General features: G+C 41.3%; 1 protein-coding gene across 1 annotated transcript in view; it reads left to right on the top strand.

Moving 5' to 3' along the window:
- The window catches only part of Tbc1d4 (TBC1 domain family member 4), a 166,037-nt gene that overhangs the window by 42,713 nt on the left and 106,629 nt on the right, over positions 1 to 16,695 (top strand). The gene's annotated exons all lie outside the window — the stretch shown is intronic.

Genomic DNA, 16,695 nt, shown 5'->3' with positions numbered 1-16,695 from the left:
CACATCACATCACATCACATCACATCACATCACATCACATCACATCATATCATATCATATCATATCATATCATATCATATCATATATCATATGTAGTGCAATAGAGTAATTAGTTATGTTAGGAAGGACTCTTCTCTCCTGCTGGTGATTTATCTAAGGCTCACTGATATGCATTGCCTACACTCATTTGCCCCAGCACCTGTAATAGAGGAAAAGTGACTTCCATTTTTATTCCATAACAAAGGGAAGCACACTGTTTTCATTTTCTCTGTGTCTTGATGCTTTGAGTGTAGGGGAATAGGAGCTGACGGTAGGAAGACCTCATTGGCTCTGGATTAGTCACTTTTCTGACAGAAGTGATTTAAGGGAGGAAAGGCTGACTTTAGTTTATGGTTTCCATTGGGTTATAGTCCACCACAGTGGGGAAGGCAAAACAGAGTGTGTGGGTCTGTGGCCAGAGTGTCTGGTGTGTGTGTGTGTGTGTGTGTGTGTGTGTGTGTGTGTGTGTTTTCACGTGACAGCAGGCAGGAAGCAGAGATCACAGGTTGGAACCTGCAATACCTATAACCTTCAAAAGCTGGATTACCACTGGCTTACTTCTGCCCCACTTCATAAAGGCTCCACAGCCTTCAAAATAGTACAGTGAGGTGAGGATCAGTGCTCAAAACATGCACCCCCGGGGGCCGTTTCATATCAGCCCCTTCAGAAATCATCCTGCCCCATGTACTCAGAGAATGAGAGGTGGCTCAGAGAGCTGTCGGGGTAAGCGGGCGGGAATAGGTTCGTCTGTTCTCTAGTGTGTAGTAAACCTGAGCTGCGCTGTTGGTGTTGGAGCTGGAGCTATAAGTGGGTGGCATGATGATGTGGGTCACGTGGCTTATTTGTAGTACTCAGAGTTCGTGAAATCATGTGAGCTGAGGCAGGGTGTGCAAGGGAAGGAGGTGCTGTGTTGTTTCCCAGTTCTCCGTCTTGATCCTTCTGATCAAGACAGGAATGGTCCTAAGATGGGTGAGGTTTTCAGTGCTATGGCTGTTTAAGGGACTCTCAGGGTACTTATCTACAGAGTGAAGACGTTGCTGTTATCAAAGCATGGCTGAGGTTACAGGAAGCCCTGATATGTGAAAGCATCCGTTGCTGTTTTTCTGCTTCTTCATTTGAAGATGATACGACCTACACAGTTCGCGTTGCCATGGCTCTCTAGTGAAATGTTACCTTCCCATTGGTGCCACCAGGAGTGGTCTGCTCAGTCCTCCACAAGCCTCACCCTCCTTGGATCCTTGCATGGCATTGCTTTCTCTCGGTGGCTGCTGAAATTGCTGCTGTGTTGCTGCCCTTATTGATTTAGCTGCTTAGGCCCGCGCTGGGCTACGTGGAACTACTGCCTCTGAACAAGTAGTTCTGTGTAACTTCCAGGTCTCTGGCTCTTACGAGCTAGCCTCAGTGATGGTGTGGGTATAAGGCAGACCTGATGTTTTGTACCTGAGCCCACCCTGTGATTAACAGAATTGGAAAGGCCCTGGTTCCAGCTGTCTGCAGAGCCAGCTCTACACTGCTTCTTTCTGATTACAGGGAAAGAAATACTCTTTATTCCTTTACTGTAGTTTTGGTTAAGTGTTTGTGACTTAAGTATTGTCTGTTACTTAAGTGTCTGTCACTAAAGTATTGTCTTGGTCAGAAACCTTCCTCCTCTTTCCCATTTTAACTCATTCCTCTAGGCTCAGTTTCAGCCAAAGTCCATTCTTGCCCTTCTTGCCCCTTAGACCAGACTGAGCTTTCTTTTTTTTTTTTTCTGTCACTCAATATTTTGTTTTAATCTGTAACATACTGATAACTTTTAAGATTTGTGTGTGAACCTGTGTCTTTTGTTACATTCTATTTCTCGATTATAATCTGTATAACTCCATAGTATCAGCACAGATCAGTTGCATAATAGTCAGCGATTGCTTAATACAGGGGATGACAAACAATTGTTTGCATCCTCCTGAACGATATATTGGGCCAGTGGTTCCTTAGTAAAGGTCTTGGGTTAGCAGAACAATGCCTCAAAATTCCCTTTTGTCATTGTATTCTTGTCCACCTCTGATCTTTAAATTAATAAAGATTGTTTAGAAAACATAGATTGCAAAAGAAAATTGGACAGCAATTTTTGTAATCCTGCCACCCATCTCTTTGAAACATTTATGATGCGCATTTTCTCAAAATTCTCAAGAATGAAGATCCCAGAGGGGGAAAAAGACAGAAGTCATATTGCTCATGCTAGTTCCCACAGATCAATTAGCAGATTGCACGAGCTCTCATTTTTAGGTAATCTCCACATCTGATTCTTTAAGAAGGAATTTATTAAAGTTGTCACAAAGCTTGCTTCTCAGTCTGATGTCCCTTTTGTTATTTCTGGGACACCTCCAAAAATAGCCTAGCTTAAGGTTGCCATGAGGTCCATTTGCTGGGAATCCCTTAGGAGCTGAGTTTGAGTCCAGGTCATTAGCAGCAAGGGTAGTCTCAGTTCCAGGTGGAGCAGTCTGGAAGTCCAGAGCATGGACAGGTGCACTGGGAATGGAATTTACCTTGTTCTGTGGGAGGATCAGTCAGGGAAACAGTGAGGAGCCCTAATTAAAAGCAAAAAAGCCTTGGGGGAGCCACTGTCCACACCGATACAAATGAACTAGGAAGGAGAAAAGTGGAAGACTCAAAGCAGAAACAGCCATCTGCAGGTATAATAACCATTTGGTAGGCACTGACTTCCCCATCTGTCGCTTCGTGAGCCTGGAACACTGAGCTGGTCAAAAGCAAAGACATAGGAGCCCAGCGGTGCCCTTTCCCTGTGATGCCAGCTTCTCATTCTGCCCTATCAATGGCAGTAGTGACTCTCTGGTCATGTTTGGGAAGAAGGGACATTAAGAAAGAAGCGATCTTTAGGAGTATACACTTAGAAGGGTGTGAGGGAGTGGTGTGGACTGTTTAAATGGCCTATTTAATTTAAAATTCAGAGAAAGGCCTTTTGTTTACTTTTTCTAAGATACAGCATAACATTAACTTGTAGGAACTTGTTGGCTTCTAAAACTATGTGTTTGTTTCATGGCGAGAAAGTCCCTAATTGTCACTTTTTGTTTAAAGAGAAGAACCAATAATTTTCCATCACAGAGTCAGACTTTTCTTTCTTCTTTTTTGTCTTCAAGTTCATCTTCACAATGAACTTCACAGAGGTCTGATGTCCTGTTTGACCCTTCCTTCTGGGAAGTTGAGGGTGAAGTACATCTCTCTGATATTGTTTATATGTGGACACTGTGGAGTTTCCCTCCCCCTGATGGCTGTTTTGGGGTTCATTATCATGTAGATTATGAAATTTATTCAAGCCTTTCAGGAATCTACTATGCACCAGTAGTTTTACAGTTTTTTGTTTGTTTTAAATTTTCTCCACATTCCAGTGTCATCAGGGTTTCCTGAGAGAGCTCATGAGCATTTTCTATTTTTATCAACTTTCCCATAATTTCCATCCAATCTTCTTCAATCATCTTTCTTCTCCACCCCAACCTCAGCTTTCAAGAATGTCGATTGTATGTAAATTAAAAATAAAAAACACTTTGAGATTCTTTAAATGATAGCTCTTTTGTTTTATTTAACAAAGTGTGTGGTTGTGATCAACAGTGGCAGTTTGCATAGGGTTTCTTTTGCTAGAAAAACTTTTCAGACATTCTTAAACAACAGGGATGTCCGTGTGTAGGTGAATAATGCCCTGGTTTTTTGAGCTTTGAAGTCTTGACGTTGCCTGCAGAGCAGAAGATCTGGAAACTCTGGGTCAACCAGAATCACTGTTTTGTAAACACACTCCAGAAGCTCTTTTCCACATTTGGACTTCCAGTATGTTAGCTGACCCTCAGAGGTGGACACTCTGTGCTTACAAACTAAGAATTATTTTCAGTGATGGAACGAAGAAGGAGAGGTTCTCTTTGCTTTCGTGAGCCTGCACTCTTCTTTTCTTTTCTTTCTTTTTTTTTTTTTTTTAATATTGAAACTAGATTCTTAGCTCTTACAATACAACCCACCCACAGGTTCCCTTCACTCCACTCCTCCTAGCTTCTCCCCACCTCTCCTCTACCCAGATCAATCCCCCTCCATTTCCTCTTCAGAAAGGAGCAGGCCCTCAAGAGATAACAACCAAACAGGACAAAACAAGATACAATAGGGCAGGGCAACCCAATAGGAGGAAAAGAGTCTCAAGAGCAGGCAGGAATCAGAGATACACCCACTCCTGATGTTAGGAGTTTCACAAGAACACCAAGCCCACAGCCATAAAGTATATGCAGAGGACCTGATGCATTTGTTTCAGTCTTTATGAGGCCATGTGAGCTCTGTGTACTGGATTCAGTAGGTCATATTCTTATGTTGTCCTTTATCTCTTATGTTGTTCTCTATCCCTTTTGGCTCCTACAGTCTTACCTTCCCCTCTTCCATTGGGCTCCTGGATCTCCAAGAGGAGGGACCTGATAGAGAACGCCTGGTTGAGCCTGGTCATTTTCATACTGACTTATTTGTAGAGTAGGAGAAAACTTTTATGAGTGAATTAGTGTTCCTTGCTGTGTTACCTGAAATTAGCATATTCATCTCATGCATATGAATTATTAGTGATAGCAGAAGGTTAATATTGTTTTTGATTAGCATGCTTGACCCCCTGCCTCTTTGTGCAGTGTTGTGCTTCAGATTCTCTTGTTTTGCCTCACTGTTGCTGTGGTTTTCCTTGTGGATGGGTGTGAGATAACAATTTAACATTTACTGTGTCCTTGTTAAAATTGGTATACTTCTGTTTGACAGGCTGTGTCATTTGTAACTGAAAGAAGAAAGTCAAAGAAGTGGTTGATACTTTTGGATTGGGTTTCTAGAGCACTTCATTTCATGCCATGTGACTGTCATAGCAGTTGGCTGATTAGTCAGGGCAGGTGTCTTGATCCCAGTTTTATTTATGTGAGGATCAATAGGTAGGAATCACGCTAAAGATTTACCGACAGCCCGTTTACCGACAAGACTGAGCCAGAGCCAGCCATGTCTGATCTTTGTTTCAGCAAGCCGTGTTCCCTCTACAGTGGAGACCACTGACTTCACAGAAGGTAAGAGAAATTCACAGCAGAGTGGAAAAGCATTCCTTTAAGGTGCTAGCATCATAAGCATTGGTAACCTGGTTTATCTTTACAGGGTTACCACTTTTACACTGGATTTTCAGAAGGCAGAGTTGGCAGGAATTCTTCTGTAGTAGTTAATAGAGTTGTCTGGAAAAATATGTCCTTCTGATGGACAGTGTGTTCCCATTCTGTCTGTCTCAGCTCTTAACCTAATGAAAGCAGAGACTGGGAGAGCATGTTTGAAGGTTTGGTTTAGTATCTGAATCCTTCTTGTGGCTTTTGGCTGCTTTCTTTCTTTTGAGTACAGCTGCCTTAGAACCCTTGTCCTGGACCACCAGCTCATGGGTTTACTAATTTCTTTAAGGAACATTTACTTCTTCTGATAATTTTCTTAATTAATTCAATATTGTCACTTAGTTTTGTTGTTATTATTTTGTATGTATGTTTATATATATGGATTTGAGTGTGGTATATATGTGTGTAATATATGAGCACTTGTGTGTGTGTGCATATGAGTATATACAGAGGGTAGAGGAAGATGGCAGTGCCCTGTTTTATAATCTTTGCTTTATTGCCTTGAGACAGGGCCTTTCATTGAACTTGGAGTGAGACTGGCAGCCAATAAGCTGGCCTTAGGTGTCCTCTTGTGCTTTGCCTCCAAGCTGTCGGGCCACTGGCATCACTTGACCATGCTTGGCTTCCTCCTTCCTCTTCCCCTTTCTCTTTTTCTTCTACTTCCTCCTCCAACTCTTCTTCTTTCTTCTCTTACACAGTACATCCAGACCTCAGCTTCCCATTGCTTCACTCCTCTCAGTTGCCCAACCCCCAGCCAGATCCACTCTTCCTCTCTCCAGCCTCCGGTTCAAAATACTTTTATAATGATATTTATTTATTATTTTAAAAATTAAGTTTACTCTTTGACAACTTTATACATGTGTATTATGCATCCTGGCTACTCTTTCCATCTTCCCTCCCTAATCTTCCTCCCATCCCTATCAGCCCCACCACAATTCTTCCCACCAGTTCTCTTCCCAGATTCATGCCTTTGATTTCATTTTGTGGCATATTCAGGTAAACCAGGGTTGTCTGTGAGCATTGGAATGGAGCTAGCCATTGGGGCCTGGTGAGTTCATCAGTGGGTCTTCCACTGAAGGCAGTTGCTTCAGGTCTCTCCATTATCTGTCAGTAGTAACCAGCTCAGTAACTCAGGGTACACAGGCCAAGCTTTGATGTGCGCTCTGGGGATTAGAACTCACGTCCTCCTCCTTGAGCATCAAGCTCTCTTATCCAGTGAGTCCTCTCCCCAGTCCCCTGCGTCTTCCTTTTTTATAGAAGGAGTTTTCTAGTTCCTTTATTTTTATTTAGTTATCTTTTCAGGTCATCATTTTCAGTGACCAAATAGTTTCCCCTAAGGATATGCCAACAGTTTTAATATTTTAAGTTGTTCAAAATACTTAGGCAACTATAAATGCACGGTGACAATATGTGTGGGAGGTCCAACTCAGCAGTGGCAGTTTGTACTTTGTATGTGTATGTGTGCATACGTTCATACGTTCATACGTGTGCAAGTGCATCAGTTGTCATTCCTCAGGAGGTGTCCATCTTATTTTTTTTGGTCTCTCACTGCCTGGAACTTCTCAGATAGGTGAGGCTAGCCGTCCGGCAAGGCCCAGGGACCCCTGTGTCTGGCTCATCAGTGCTGAGGTTCGAAGGGCACATCATCACAGCAGCTTCATAAAAACGTGTGTTCTGGGGACCAAACTTACACCGTCATGTTTGTGAGGCAAGCACGTTGCCTACTGAGCCATCTCTTCAGCCCATAGGATTAATGGACTTAGTGAGGGGCACTGTGGCGTCATCATTGCGTAAAGACTGACACATGCTGGGTGGGATATAGAACATGAGAAATGTGTGACAAGGACATTATGGTCTCCTGTATACTTCTGCTCTGGGCTTGTGTAGGGCAAGCCTATGACCGAAAAGGCAAAAGCTTTTGCAGTTTTGCCTCAGGTGAAGAACGAGTCCGTTTAAAAAACAAATGAGATGAGATGATATTGAGAGCTGTGCTGCCAACATCCACTTTAAAGAAGGTCGTTTCTCATGTCTCCGTTATAGTTTCACTTCTCTTGTGTTCTGTTTCCTGGACTTATACATAGTATGATGTACGTTATGAATGTTGTCTCAATTCATACGAGAGAGCTACAGGAAATCTTTGATATTAAATCCAGACTTGTTTTTATATAAAACTAGTAAAGGTCTGTATTATCAAGCATCATGCTGGCTTACCAGTACTTACTCTGTATTTTTTTTTTTTTTTATAAAGTAAAGAATAAGAAACATACTGGATGGGTATATTAAAACATGAGCAGTTCCCAAGAAAGCCTTCAATTTGTTTTCCTTAAAAAGTCCTATTTGGCATTTCTCATGAGATAAACTGAGAGCTGTGCAAAACCAAGTAAGTGTTTCTATCAATCTCATGAGCGAAAGTGTTTTACTGTGGAGTGTGAGAAAATTCTCTCTGCATCCCTCTATTTTCCCAGATCCTCCCCAAACCAACTGCAAAGCACAGAAGCATTCTGTTACTGAGTATTGCAACCATCTTACCTCATGTTCTAGTTCCCAGAGAGCGCAGCTATCTGCCTCCTGCCTTTATTTTTGTGTTCTTACTCTTTAACAGCTGGTTCCGTATTTCAGTCTTTATTTCTGCAAAGGAAACGGTTCCCAAGCACACCAGACATCAAGGGAAACCTCACAAAATAAATTAATGAAAAGTGTTACAGTAAATAAAAATGAGTGTTGGGCTATGTAATGATTATTATTAGCCCTAAGATTATCATGGCGGTATTATCTAACCCACTATTGCAAATAATAAGAAAGAGACACCTGTTAGATTTTATAACTGCTTTATTTACCTTGGGCTGGGCAGATATTTCACTTATGGTGGCTCACCATCCATTTCTCAGCCCCCATCCAGTGCCATCCACCTTGATCCTCCTTATTTGGTCTACCTTCCATCCATAATCCCATGGTACTTGCTTGTACTTTTTATTTGGGTCTTTTCATTCCATTATTGGAGCCCTTATTCTCAGCCTACATGTTTTTTTTTTTTTTTCTCCACACTAACCCATGATGGCTTCCTCCTTCCTCCTCAATTCCTGTCTGTCTGTCTGTGTCCAGTGATTCTCATGTCCTCTCTAAACTTGGGGACCTTAGCCATGCCTACCCCAAGTGAAGGCCCTTTAATCAGCCAATCAGGTATGTCTTAGGCAGGTTTACCAAACAAGGATAGGTGTAACTAGATCTTGAGGGCCAGTAACACACATCAGACCAACCTCCAACAAAAGTGAGAAATTTCCTTCTGTTCTTGCAAACCACACAGAGTAAGAAGACAGAAACAGACGTTAATGACTGTTCACGCAAACAGTGAATAATCCACTGTAAGTGAGGGGATACAGGGTGAGGAGTCCAGCCCTTCCAGGGCTGGTCTAGAGGTGGAGAGTCACACATGTGATGAACTTGGGAGTGCATGCAGGGGAGATGGGAAGGGCTAGTGACATCTATGTGCAGGGCAGCCTGGCTTCAAGGTGGTGCCTCATTGGTGTGGCCGTGACTCCCTGCTCTGAAAGTTCAGTCTTGATATGATTGTTAATATGCACGAGTCTGTAAAAAAGTATTTAAAAAATGTCTTGCATCCAGTCACTCATTAACTTTTGTTTCAGTGTTTTTGGTCTGGGGATGCATTTTCGTTTCCATTTTAGTTTTTTGATATCTGTAGCCCTTTGCGATTGACACATTGATTGGCTCATACAAGTTTGATTCCAGATATCTGTAGGTATTTGTACATAAGTTGGTGAGGCAGAAACGAATGGTTCTTAGGTTCTCATATCAGTTGCCGGGAAATACATTAAAATTGGAGGTGAATGAGATCAAGTATTATCCAACTTAAGTTCAACCACTATAACCTGTCTTAAGCTGTAATCACAGAGAGAGCCAATTATTACACTAATAATAAACATCCTCGTTACAACTGATTTCGAGTTTTCTGTGAAATCACTTAGTAACTTCACAGTTACTATTTAGAATAAGGGAACTTGACTTGTAGCTTCAGCATTATGAAAAGTGATTTTTCCTCCTTTCTTATATTTTTGTCTTTGGTTATCACTGATCCTTCTGGGATTGATACACTGACATTTCTGAGGCCCTCTCTCATTATTTTAGAATTTCATTTTTATGTTGGTTCATGGTGTTGGATAGTTTAAAGTAAGTCCTACCTGCTCTGTCTATCATTTACTCATGTGTTTAAAGAAATGTTTACTCAAATCCTCTCTGCATCTTGGAAGTAGGCCTTTGGTTCTTTAATTAAATTGTTTCTTGCATACAGGTTGGATCTTACTGGATGTGTGGTCCACAAATATCTTTTGCCATTTCACTGATTGTCTCAGGTCTGTTGGTTGCTTCTTTGGCTGTGGAAAAGCATTTGAATTTCATGCAGTCTCTTTAGTCTGTTTCTGCTCTTGTTGCCTTGATTTTGGGTTCTAGGAAAAAGGCATCAACTACGGTTATGCCACTAAGCTTTTAATGGTACCTTAACATAAAGGCCTGCATAGATGCTGTCTAATCTTCCTAGTACAGGCTAAAGCATCAGTTCATTAAACATATTTACAGTTACAATAGTTTTATGAAAGATGGATTCTATATTGTGAAGTTCCAAATGTCTGAAAGTATTTTCTACCCCTAATAAAATTGTTGTAGTAGAAATTCTCTAAAGTGAAATTAGGATTCTACACTGAGTTTGTAGCTTAGGGTATAGAGTTTGCTTAGCATGCATGAAGCCCCACATTTAATCCAAAATACCATGACATGGATTTCTACTTTTTCTATTATTTAAACTATGTCTAATTTTACATTTTTTCTAGTAAATGGATTTTTTTTTTTTTTTTTTGCCTGACACCAAGACAATGCAATTAATTAAAGAGTTTGTGTCAGAGAGAAATGAACTGGTATCTGTATGTGTGTGTCTGTGTCTCTGTGATTGTATCCCCTTCTATCTCCCCAACCCCTGTGAATTTGTATGTGTGTCTTTTCTCGGTTGGGAAGAAGGAACACTTTGGAATTTTCACTCTGCAGTGGTCCCAGAGCAGAGATTTCCTAAGTTCTGGCCTAAAGTAGTTATTGTATTTTTTTTTTCTTTCATATCTTGAGTTTCAGCACCATGTGTTTTGGCAGCAGCCAGGGAACTCAGCTGAATTTAGGGCAAGATGAGCTCATGTTTGCGCAATACTTTACAGTGTGGGTCAACTACATTAGCTTCTTGGACTGAAAACTACATTAAAACAGTGTGGCATTCAAACAGTACTGAGTACATTAAGTGTGCATTTATGTGTTCCACATTTGTACACACAAATAGGAACGAAATATCTGTAGAACATTGGTGAAAATGAAAGGAAAAAGACCATCAATAATTGATTCATCCCAATATCAATAATTACACAGTAAGTCACAGTAAGTAACTTGAAAGCAAATGTCTTTTGTAGGCCTATAATGTAGTTATATTTTTTTGAGAAAGTTGTTACTTTAAAAATACTCACCTCTTTTTAGTGGTTAAGAAGGGACAGCTGCCTTTTAAGCCTAAAATAGTTTAAGTCATAATTTATTGGAGGTGTTTTCTCCAAATACTCTATAATATGCTGACTCATATGTTTTTCTTCCAAGACTACACACAACTGTCAGTGCCCCTTTGAAGTGTAATTGTTCTTAGCAAAAATAATGATTATTCTGGAGTTCTTGTTCTAGTACATTTTGTTACAGGAAAGGGTGTATAAATACACTCCCAAGAAGAATTTAGCAACCGAGATTCTAATTCAGGTAATCTCAGGGAGCCCTCTCTCGTCCAGGCCCCAGGGGAAGGAAAGAAGAGTGCAACTCAGGGGACTAAGAACATGTAGGGATACTTCGGATAGAGAGGGCCAAGAGCAGCCAGTGAGAGATTGTTGTGGCCTACAGGATTAGATCAGCCTTCTCAAGAGGGTGATTATTTATTTGTTTATGTGCGTTGTCCCTGCTCTGAAGTGATATATGTGCCAAGGGCAGCACACTGAAGACTCTCCAGAACTTGAACCACAGCCACTGGCCCCATTTCCAGTTAGTTAATCATTGTTCTCAAAAGAACATGGGAGCAAATGTGGCAGGGCTGCAGAGCTTCAAGGGAGCTGTGTGTGTGTGTGTGTAGAGTTTCTTCCGATAAGCAGTACACAGCTCCTTTCCTTTGTTGATTGTCTAAGGTTGACATGCTGATTTATGTGTATGTATGTGTGCTTGCTTGTCCGTGAGTGTGATGCCATACGGCTACAGGTGCCTGGGGAGGCCAGAAGAATTCCAGAGCCCTTGGACTTGGGGTTACAGGCAGTGACTGGACTCATAGGATTCTTGGGATTTGAACCTGGGTCCTCTGCAAGTTCTGTAACTGCTTAGCAGTCACTCCAGCTCACTGAGGTTGGGATCCTAATAACCACATGGGAGTTGGCTTAAGTCATTTCAACTTTTCTTTCTGTTCTATTCTGTTCTTTCCCCTTCTTTGCCTTTTTATTCCCCCCCCCGTTCCTTTCTCCTTGCCCTCTCTCCTTCCTTCCTCCCTCTACTGTTTGTGAGACAGAGTCTCTGATAGCACAGGCTGACCTGCTTTAACCTCCTGAATGCTAAGGATTAAAAGCTTGCCTCGCTGTCCCTGGATTCCCATTTCTAAGGAGTGCTATGCATTTAGTGTTTATTCTTTTTTCTCTTTCTTTAGTTCACTGTCGCTTCTCCTCTGCTCTTTGTTTCTTTTGCTTTTTAGTATCTGTTATGATCAGGCTCACCTTGAACTCATTCTCCTGAGTAGTTGTGACTCTAAGCACTCACCTCAAGATCTATTTTGTGAAGGTTTCATTCAGCTCTTTCTTTTCAACGTTTTGCAACAATTTCATTTAAGAAATAGATGTTATATTTCTTTACTAGAGCTTGTTTGTTCTTTTTGGAAGTGGTTTTTCCCATTTAAAAATATCTTGAGCTGTTCTCTTCCTCTCCCTATAGAGTGATCATATCCTGCTATATCTGGAACCTCATGAGGTGTGTCTGATCAGGGTTATTTGAGACTCTCTTTCTGATTATGGTCAAGGAAGCTTTAGGGATATGATTATGTCTCTTGCTTGGCATGGAAATAGAAGGTCTTCGTTCAAGCTGTGCTAAGCACATCTATGTTTCTTGCTTATTTCCCTCAGCAAATTCGGTCTTAGGGCCCATATGGATTTAACCTGTAGAAGCAAAAATATGGACCAGATGGCAGCATGGGGTAAGGATTGTGAAAGGCTCATGTTAGAAAAGTGCTTTCCTGGAAGACAGACAACTCGAGTTTGATTCCTAAGACCTATATTTAAAAAAATTAAAGAAAAGAAAAGAAAAGCGGAGCAGTCATGTTCATCTGTAATGCCAGCCCTTCTACACAGCAAGACTGGCCCTGCTTCAACAAGTTAGAAGGTCAGAAGTGACTCCCCAACGTTGTCCTCTGACCTCCACACACATGCTGTGGTGCTCATGTCTGCGTACCTACTTACTTTCTCATGCATTTGAGTGCACAACACACCATACACACAGCAAATAAAAACTGAACAAAAGAGGAAGGATGCATGTGTACATTTTGTTGATTCCTTGCCTGTGTGTCACTGTAAAAAAGAATGCAATGATGCTGGCCCAAAACTTGAGCTTGATGTACCATAGTTTGCCCCATAAGGATTTTAGATTTTTATTTTGGCTTTTCCCACTGTCCTTTAAATTGAAGATGTCATGTAGTTAGACGGCTCACAATGGCTGGTGGCATCCTCCATTCACTGGAACTTTTTCAGGGCCCAGTGTCCCTTGTGAAGAAGACTCATTTGCTTTATTTCCACTGCTCCGTACGGAGCTGGTTCTCTCGTCTTCTGGAGTATGCATTGTCAGGCCTTCCCACTAACCACTGAAGGATTTCACAGAGCCAGGCTTTTTATCATGGTCTTACCTGTTCTCTTTGTGCCAAAATGTGTTATTCACCATTCTTCAAATTCTTTCTTCCCTTCTTTCCTGCATAAAGAGTTCTCATGTCTGCCAGATAAAACCTTGCTTTTCTAATCTGCCCCAATCACCTCTTCCTGCATGGCCTTTCTGAGCCTTCTAGAAGCTATAGCCTGTGCTAGGGTCATGGTGTTTGTCAGTGTTTATCGTACTTGACATTCTACTGTGGTTATTTGTGTCTATCTTATCACTTGTGAGGAGAGACTTCATATCGCATAAGTTATTTTATGTTTCCATAGCTTGGAGCAGGGCACCATGCATACACTGAATCCTTGGTAGAGATTTCTGTGTAGAATGAAATGTGTGATTGCAAAGGTCTGGTTATGAACACAGTACTGCCGGAGAGACTGCAGCCTAAAAGTACAGCAAGCAGTTTGGCCCCAGCTTTTGGGAGAGTAAATTGCTGGACTCCTTGGTGCTACTGTATATTCTCAATTCTGTGATTTAAGAAATATGCCTCTTCTACTAGCTGGAACATTTAACACTGTTTCAGTGATGTTTTCTATGGAATTTTTCATTTTCTTAAAGCGGAGAATAGAATAGTAGCATTGAAAAGATGAGCACTCTCCTCTCAGTACATTTATCTTTACACAGACATCAGGGAATAAGTGACGATGTTGCACAATACCTCAGCAGTGTTTTGATTTTCCTTTCAACCCTGGAACGGGAAGAGGGTAGTGTTATAAAGAGACCAGATCATTGCTTAATGGCTCCTTTTCGATTGCAACACCAACAACACCAATCCTGGCCAAATTTCTCAAGCAGTTATTCAAGAAATCACAGAAAATTGTAGCACCTAGTAGAGGGACTGCATACTGTCATATTTATGTAGTGCTTTGAATCCTATGGCCTCTACTTGTGCAGAGAGAGTAAGAGATCAGAGAGAGACAGAAACAGAAAGACACACATACACACAAACAGAGGAATTGCTTGCTAGAGACAAAGGTACATCAGTGATGCCAGGCTTTCTGTACCTGTGAATCTATGTCACCCCGCTTGTGGCCTGCTCAGCTGGATAATGAGTCCTCACTCTAGGCAACAGGAAGAGTGAGAATTGCCTCTAATAGGGGCATGGTGGCTGGGTATTTTGGGCTTTGGTGGGGATGGGAGTGATCAGGGAGCAGAGAGTGAATGAATGTAGTAATTCATATATAGCACTTGGGATGTGAAAGCAATCTGGCTATGACTTCTGTCACATTGCTCACTGGTGTGGCTTGGACAATCTTGCTGGCTAGACAGGTAGTCCTTTCTCTACTCTGTGTACGCGCTGCCTTGAAGCTATGTGCTAGACAGAAGATGCCTTTTCTTGCGAAGGGAAGACCATTCTTCAATCAAGGTTTTAGGAGTAGTTGTGACCCTCTTCCACCACCATGTACTGCAGTCACGCTTTCAAATACAGCAGTTGGACGTCTTAGAATATCTGTGTCTGGGGTAGATGTGGGGATCAGTGAGATTGCTCAGTGTGTAGATGTCAGTGTCTGAGTTGAATTTTCCAAACCTACTGCGGAAGGCCAGAATCAATGCCTGAACGTTGTTATCTGACCTCTGTGTGCACACTGGTACACACACCACCTACATAAGAGAAATGTTTTAAATGGCGGAGGGATGAGGCTGAAGCACAGTGTTTGAAATGCTATCAAATACTTACGTAGATGACAGATATCTTAGTCCATCTTTTATTACATCTTACTTGTTCATTTTGTGTGGGGCCACATGCCATGGCTTGTGTGTAGGGGTCAGAGGACAACCTGAGGATTTCAGTTCTCTCCTTCTACCATGTGGGTCTTGGGGATCAAACTTAAGTCATTAGATTTGGCAAATATCTTTCCCCACTAAGCCATTTTGCACACCTCTTTGTTTATCTTAAAGAAGGCAGATTTCTGTGCTGGAAATATTTCTCGGTGGTTAAAATCTATGTACGGCTCTTGCAGAGGACTTTAGTTTGGTTCCATGTTAGGTGGCTCACGACTACTTCTAACTCAACTGGAGGAGATCTGAAACCCCTGTGTACTCACCCAGATATCCTACCCCACCTCACCAGCCCATATACCCACATAGGTAAAATATTTTTAAAAATGCAGATTTTTTGGAATGCTTAAACAGCCTCCTCTTAGGTTAGTTAGCTGTGTTCTGGGCTGTTAGTTCAGTGGATGCCTGCTCTGTACACGGGCCCAGTTTACTAGTGCCTTGTGCTTCATGTCCTGTTTCACATCCATCTCCTTTCCAGCATGGAGAATGATTCCATCCATCTGGATTCTCTAATTTAGACAGGCCACGTCATAACTTTGATTATAAATTTTCTTACGATTCTCATGTTCCTAAAGACTCAAAGGTAAATACTCAAATATTCCATTTCTGGGTTCATTGCTGATGGCTCTCAGAAAAGAAACATGCTTGGGAAATTATTCCCAAGCTCTAAGTGAATCCTACCAGGCTTTTACGTCAGTCCTCAAAAGGTCTGATATGATTCCAGGAGATATGTTTAATAGTGTCTTCAATAATAATAACAGTGTTGTTCATATATGGTTGTCAACCATGTTGGCTAGTTTTACGTCAACTTGGCACAAGCTAAAATCATCTGAAGTGTGTCTGTGTGTGTGTCTCAATTAAGAGAATCCCTCCATACGATCGATCCTGCTGTAGGATATTTTCTTAATTAGTGATTAGAAAGGTTGGGAGGGGCACAGTTCATTGAACTGTGCTGGTTTTTATCAGAACGCTGGTTTTTATCAGAAAGCAGTCTGAGCATGCCATGAGGAGCAAGCCAGTGCTGAGCATCCCTCCATGGCGTCTGCATCAGCTCCTGACTCTGGGTTCCTGCCATGTTTGAGTCTCTGTCCTTTCTTTCAGTGATGAATATTGATGTAGAAGCATACAACAAATAAAGCATTTTCTCCCCAGGTTACTTTTGCTCATGGTGTTTCATCTCAGTAATGGTGACCTTAGGACATCTACATATACGGGGAATTTATCATGTTCCACGTAGTGCAATTTGCATTCAGCTTCTCAGAAGTTTAACAGCAGCCTTGTGGGGGTTGTTGATAGAACACTGACAAACATGGAAGAGATTATATGATGTTTTTTTGCTATTTTTTTGGACTGTGTCTTTATGAGGAATACTTCACACTGTAGACAGAAATAACATGAATCAACAGCTAAGATTGTTATTATTATTTTGGATGGTTTTGTACAAAACTATAAAATATCAGGTGATGAAGCAAAACTTTTTAATACTGATATTTTCCTCCTAAGTCCAGTTTAGCCTTTATGTCCTCAATTCAGATAAATTTTGTGGCCTTCCTCATAAAACACTTACAAAGGAAAAGCCTTTCCCCATAAATACTTGACAAGCAAAGAGCCCAAATAAATTCAAGCAATGCAATGAGTTTTATTTTAGTATAACTTAAAAAAATATGTGTTTGTGTGTTTTGACCGTATATATATATATAGTGTATCTATCTATCTATCTATCTATCTATCTATCTATCTATCTATCTAT

The sequence above is a fragment of the Psammomys obesus genome, unplaced genomic scaffold (assembly GCF_907164565.1).
Source record: "Psammomys obesus unplaced genomic scaffold, mPsaObe1.curated_primary_1811, whole genome shotgun sequence".
Classification (NCBI taxonomy): domain Eukaryota; kingdom Metazoa; phylum Chordata; class Mammalia; order Rodentia; family Muridae; genus Psammomys; species Psammomys obesus.
Note: the sequence above shows the minus strand (reverse complement) of the source record. Positions and strands in the feature narration are given on the sequence as shown.